The sequence below is a fragment of the Panthera leo genome, chromosome B4 (assembly GCF_018350215.1).
Source record: "Panthera leo isolate Ple1 chromosome B4, P.leo_Ple1_pat1.1, whole genome shotgun sequence".
NCBI classification, from domain to species: domain Eukaryota; kingdom Metazoa; phylum Chordata; class Mammalia; order Carnivora; family Felidae; genus Panthera; species Panthera leo.
The window spans coordinates 73,247,381-73,253,734 of NC_056685.1; positions in this window are offsets into that span (position 1 = coordinate 73,247,381).

Consider the following 6,354-nt stretch of genomic DNA (forward strand, 5'->3'; position numbering starts at 1 on the left):
CAGTAGCATTGGTGAAATCACCATTCATTGATCACCACAAATCACTCCCCTCTGTATTTTCACCTCTGGGATTCTCTTTGTGTTAGATTTAGTTGTTTGTATGTTTGTTTTCCTCTGTTGGGACATAGACTTCTTGCAGACAACGACAATACTTTCTTCTCTTCACTGGTACAGAGCATTGCTCAATAAACATCAGGGCACATAAAGCTAGTGGATCGCTGTATACTAATTTGGGCCAAATCTTCTTGTTGGCCACCAACCTGACAAATGAGTGAAAAGGAGAAGGGAGCTCATAGTCTTGACTCCAGGAGACAAATAATTTTAGTAAGTCAAGTGCCTTTGGGAGTTGCTAATTGACACCTGTGGGAGTCCCTAATTCCCCACAGGGTGGGGAAGGGGTCAAGAGGAAGAGAACAAAGGGAGAAAGCAAAAAACATTTTTCTAGATGAGTCTCCTGAGTCAAGGGAAATGAATGCAAAAATAAACTATTGGGATGATATCAAAATGAAAAGCTTCTGCACAGCAGAGGAAACTATCAACAAAACTAAGACAACCTACTGGATGGGAGAAGATATTTGCGAATGCCACATCTCATAAGGGGTTAGTATCCAAAATATATAAAGAGCTGATACAACTTAACACCCCTCCCCAAAATAAACCAGTCAAAAAAATGGGCAGAAATCATGAGCAGACATTTCTCCAAAGAAGACCTACAGGTGGCCAACAGATACATGAAAAGATGTTCAACATCATGCATCATGAGGGAAATGCAAATCAGGGAAATGAGATATCACCTCACACCTGTCAGAATGGCTAAAATAAAAAACACAAGAAACAAGTGTTGTCGAGGATGTGGAGAAAAAGGAACCCTCATGAACTACTAGTGGGAATGCAACCTGGTATAGCCACTGTGGAAAACAGTATGGAGGTTCCTTAAAAAACTAAAAAGAGAACTACCACGGGATCCAGTAATTGCGCCATTGGATAGTTATCCAAAGAATAGAAAAACACTAATTCTAAAAGATATATATACCACTCTGTTTATAGGAGCAGTATTTACAATAGCCAAATTATGGAAGCAGCCCAAGTGTTCATCAAGAGATGAATGGATAAAGAAGATGGGGCACATATACATGGAATATCATTCAGCCATAAAAAGAATGAAATCTTAACATTTGCAATACTGTGGATGGATCTAGAGAATATAATACTAAGTAAAATAAGTCAGAAGAAGACAAACTGTATGGGTTCACTCATATGTGAAATTTAAGATCCCAAAAGATGAATGAAGGAAAAAAAAAATAGACAAACAAAAAGCCAGACCCTTAACTATAGAGAACACACAGATGGTCACCAGAGGGAAGGCGGGTGGGGGGATGGGTGAATTAGGTGAAGGGGATTAAGAGTACACTGATGATGAGCACTGAGTGATGTCTAGAATTGTTGAATCACTATACTGTACACCTGAAACTAATCTACCCCTGTATATTAACAATACTAGAATTAGAATACAATTTAAAAAAAAATTTTTTTAACGTTTATTTATTTTTGGGACAGAGAGAGACAGAGCATGAACTGCGGAGGGGCAGAGAGAGAGGGAGACACAGAATCAGAAGCAGGCTCTAGGCTCTGAGCCATCAGCCCAGAGCCTGATGCGGGGCTCGAACTCACTGACCGCGAGATCGTGACCTGAGCTGAAGTCGGACGCTTAACCGACTGAGCCACCCAAGCGCCCCTAGAATACAATTTAAAGAAAAGGAGGAGAGGGCAGGTAGATGCAGAAGAAAGGACTTGAAGATACAAAAGAGGGTAGGAAAGGGAACATATTTTACATCACCAATTATTTCTACCAGTTCCCAGCCCCTGTCTTGGGCCAGTGTGCTCTGCCATTACAAACGTCTCCATTTTTTTTTTTTAAACTTAATCAAGAGATTAGATTTTATTGGACTCTCAATTGGAAAGGAGTCAAGGCTGAAACTTTGGTGGTGAAAAGTGTGTCACTATTTTTCTTCCTTTAGCCAGACCAAGAGTTCTGGTATCGGCAGGGAGCCGGAGCTGGTAAATCTGAGTATCTGACCTCCTGGGCCCAGACTAACTGATAGTGGTGATTGGGAGAGGAAGCGTGGGATCAACTGTGTAAATAGGGGTAGGTACACAACAGGTCACACATCAGTTTGGGGGAATTATACATATTTTGTTCAGAGCGAGGCCGAGTAGGTAGATAGAAATCTCCTGGGAATTTCAACAGGCTGCCTCTTGCCTGAGCACTGCTTTGAAAGCAATGTCCTTACATTTTCTGTTTTTATATATGTTTTTACCTTCTTGTATTCTCCTCTGATGTCTTCCTGGACTAATAGAAAAAAAAAAAAGAAGGAGAATAGGAAGTAAGGGAATACATGGCTGTGAGAAGAATAAGCAATTTTCCTAAAGCCAGGTAACATAGTGTTAGCCTTACTTTCTTTCAGAAAAGGTCCTCAGACCTACTTTTGCCATTCCTAATACTCTTAGCAATACTTTTATTTAAATTTAGTTTTGTTTTTAACCAATCATCATGACTTTCATGACTTTTCATGGCTGCATTGGGTCTCTTAAACCTTACTGTAAACAAAAGAACTTTCATTTCAGAGTGTTCTGCAGAATTTAAATGTCAACTGGTTGAGGGCTACGTGTTTCTTTTCTAGAGACATCTCTGAAGAGAAAAGAAGTGATAGGAAAGGAGAAGGAAAAGTAACGGGCAATGACTGAAGTTAAGAGGAAACCTTTTTTAAAAAGCGAAACATCGATCACGATGGATAGATTTGATTCTTGTGACAGAATGAAGGAGCTTCTTATTTGGCTTGTTCCTCGGACACATGGCTGTAGTCAGCTCGGGTCCACTGCCAGCACTTCGGAGTCACTCCTTTCTTGGGCTGTGGGGCCTATGAGCAATGCAGCATTCCCCTCCTGTTCCCAGTGTGTTCCATCTGTGGCTCTTTCTGTCCTATAGTTTCCAATTTGCTTGAAACACTCTTATTTACTCTAAAGTAGGATACAGTTATGTTGCCAGGGACGGGCTCTGCAGCTCTATCACCACAGAAAATACTGTCAGCGTAGTATTAAGGAATAAAAAGCTAACAGGTGGAAGTCAGATAGAGCCAGCAGCATGCACAGATGGCAATACAAAAACCTTCACTTTATTCTACTTTGGGCAGGCTTTGTATTTCATACTCCTGCTAAGGTGGCCCAAAGCTACCATAAGCATGGCTCTTTGTATCCATACTGATGGAAGAGGCAGCCCTAGAATTTCAATTTAATGATTTGGTTTCAGCATTTTTTTCATCTGGCCATGAAATCTGGTACCCACTTTATTAAAGAGTAACACAATAGGTACTAAAGATCAGTGAACTGGCCCAAAGCCTCAGTTCAGTTCATGTTTATTGCCTTCCCTTATTGTGTTTCACACTGGGGTTATAAAGATGATAAAAGCATAGTTCCTGATCTCACCAAGTTCACAGGTTAGCCAAGAGAGGCAAAGACAAAGGAAGCACGGGCTCAAGTTGAGACACCGTCTATGCCTCATAATATTTTTGGAAGAAATGAATCAAGTGCTGGCTTTCTTGAACAGCACCGAAAATCCATTTTGGCAAGAAGGATGGAGATGGAAAGCCACATGGTTGAGTAAGAAGGAAGGGGAAATTTGGTAGTGATGTTGTGTTAGGAGCAAAGGGAATTTTTCTCTTCAAATTTTTAATTTTTAAAATTTTTAAAATTTTCATTGTTAAAGAGTTTTATTTTATTTTTTAAATGTTTATTTATTTTTGGAAGAGAGAAATATAGAGCACAAGCAGGGGAGGGGCAGAGAGAGAGGGAGACACAGAATCTGAAACAGGCTCCAGGCTCTGAGCTGTCAGCACAGAGCTTGACTCGGGGCTGGAACTAACGAGCTGAGCCTGAGATCATGACCTGAGCCAAAGTAGGATGCTTAACAGACTCAGCCACCCAGGCTCCCCTATTTTATTTTTATTTTTCAGTAAACTCTACATGCCATGTGGAGCTTTGAACTCTTGACCCTGAGATTAAGAGTCGCATGCTCTACCAAGTGAGACAGTCAGGTGCCCCGTCCTTCAATTTTTTATTTTTTTAAGGTTTATTTATTTTAAGAGAGGGAGAAAGCATGAGTGGGGGAAGGGCAGAGAGACAGAGAGGGAGAGAGAGAGAATTCCAAGCAGGCTCCGCATTGTCAGTACAGTGCCAGATACTGGGCTCAAAATCACCGGTGGGTGAGATCATGACCTGAGTGGAAATCAAGAGTCTGCGGCTTAACCAACTGAGCCACCCAGGTGCCCCTCCTTCAATTTTTAAATAGAATATTTTCAGATTTATAGAAAGAAAAATAGTACAATGAATACCCATATACCCTTCACATATATTTATCAATTATTAACATTTTGTCACATTCATCTGCACTATTTGTGTATTTTTTTGAACCATAAAAGTAGGTTGCAGACCTCTTGACATTTCACCTCTTGGTGATCAGGCATGATCACACCCTTAAGATATACAGTGGTTCTATAATATCATCTGATCTAGAATCCATATTCAAATTTCTCCAGTTGTCCAGAAAGTGTCTTTTACAGATTTTTTTCCCTCCCCAATTCAGGATTCACACATTCCATTTAGTTGTTGTGTCTCTTAGTCTCTTTGCATTTATATTTTTGTTTTACTTTATTTTGTAACATTTAATATTTGAAGAACTTAGGCTGGTTACATAGAAGACTGTCCTATATGTTGGATTTATCTGATTATTTCTTCATGAACAGATTCAGCTTAAACATTTTTTGGCAAGAATCCCACAGATAGATGTTGTTGTAGTCCAACAGCTTTGAATCTAGACTTCATGGACTTCTATTTTACTGTGGTAAGAACACTTAATATGAGATCTACCTTCTCAACAGACTGTAAAGCGCACCATAAATACTGTTAATTACGTACAACATGGCGCAGTGTTGCACAGCACATCTTTAGAACTTCCTCATCTTGCATCACTGGAACTTTATACCCGGTGATTAGCAGCTCTTCCTTTCCCCTCCTCGCTGCCCCTGGCAACCACCACTCTTCTATGAATTTGACGGCTTTAGAGACCTTATATAAGTGGAGTCACACAGCATTTGTCCCTCTGTGACGGGCTTATTTTACTTTCTATGATGCCCTCAAGATTCATCCATGTCGTTGCAGACTGCAGGATTTCCTTCTTTTCTATGGCTGAAGAGAGCCTAGCTTTTAAAGACTGTGTTTATCACACAACATGGCCCTTAAATGGAAGCCTGCTTCATCTGATGTGCAACTGAAGAATTGAAATGGCTTTCGGTGCCAGAGGAAACACCAGCTCTATGCAGGATTTACTGAGAGAGGGTTTGTAAGCCACCCGACTGGCACTGCTCCAACGGATCTTCAAGGGACATTTGGATTGTGTGCAATTCCAGCCCTTACACACTGACTTGAGAACCCTCTGCTCCTTGTTCAGTTTCCTGCTTTGTTTTAACGGAGTTAACAGGGGCGCCTGGGTGGCTCAGGTGATTAAGCGTCTGACTCGTTATCCACTTAGGTGGTGATTTCCCAGTCATGAGACTGGGCTCATGCTGAGGGTCGGGCCTGCTTGGGAGTCTCTCCCTGACCGCCCCCCCCCCCACTTGTGTGTGCATGCACAGGTGCTCTCTCAGAATAAATAAACATGTTTTAAAAAGTTAACAGAATATCTTGTTTGTTCTACACCAGCACATAGAAACCTAATTTATTCTTTTAAATAGCTATTCAGTTCTCTATTGGAGGATATTTCGACTGTGTTCAGACTTTTGCTACTACTATTATAATGCTGCAAGGAGGGATGTGTCTTTTTATAATAATACCTTTTGGGGATCTTGAATGACCAAGTCATTATAGGAGAACAAATAGAATATTTTTGCTATATTTTTTGGAAAATAGGGGCTTTATTTTCTTTTCTGGCTACTTTTGTATTGATACTATTTTGGTACTAATTCCTATGATTTCAGCTTTTCAAAATTAAGCTTAAAAATATCAATTACACCTGAAAAATATCCCAGTTAGCATAATTTTAAAATCCACTTAATGGCATTTGGATCCCAAAAGACAAGTTACCAAATATCTTTAGTAGTTAGTGTTTATTCAACAAATATTTATTGAGTGCCTCTGTGTACCAGGGACAATATTAAGGGTTTTAATAGATTTTATGCCTCCTAGTATCATTGAAATTCTGCTGAAATTCAAGACTAAGAACTATGTACAAGATAATTGCTCATTTGTTCCATTAAATCTATAACAAGACATTTGTATAGTGGTAAGGTGGACAGGAGGGGA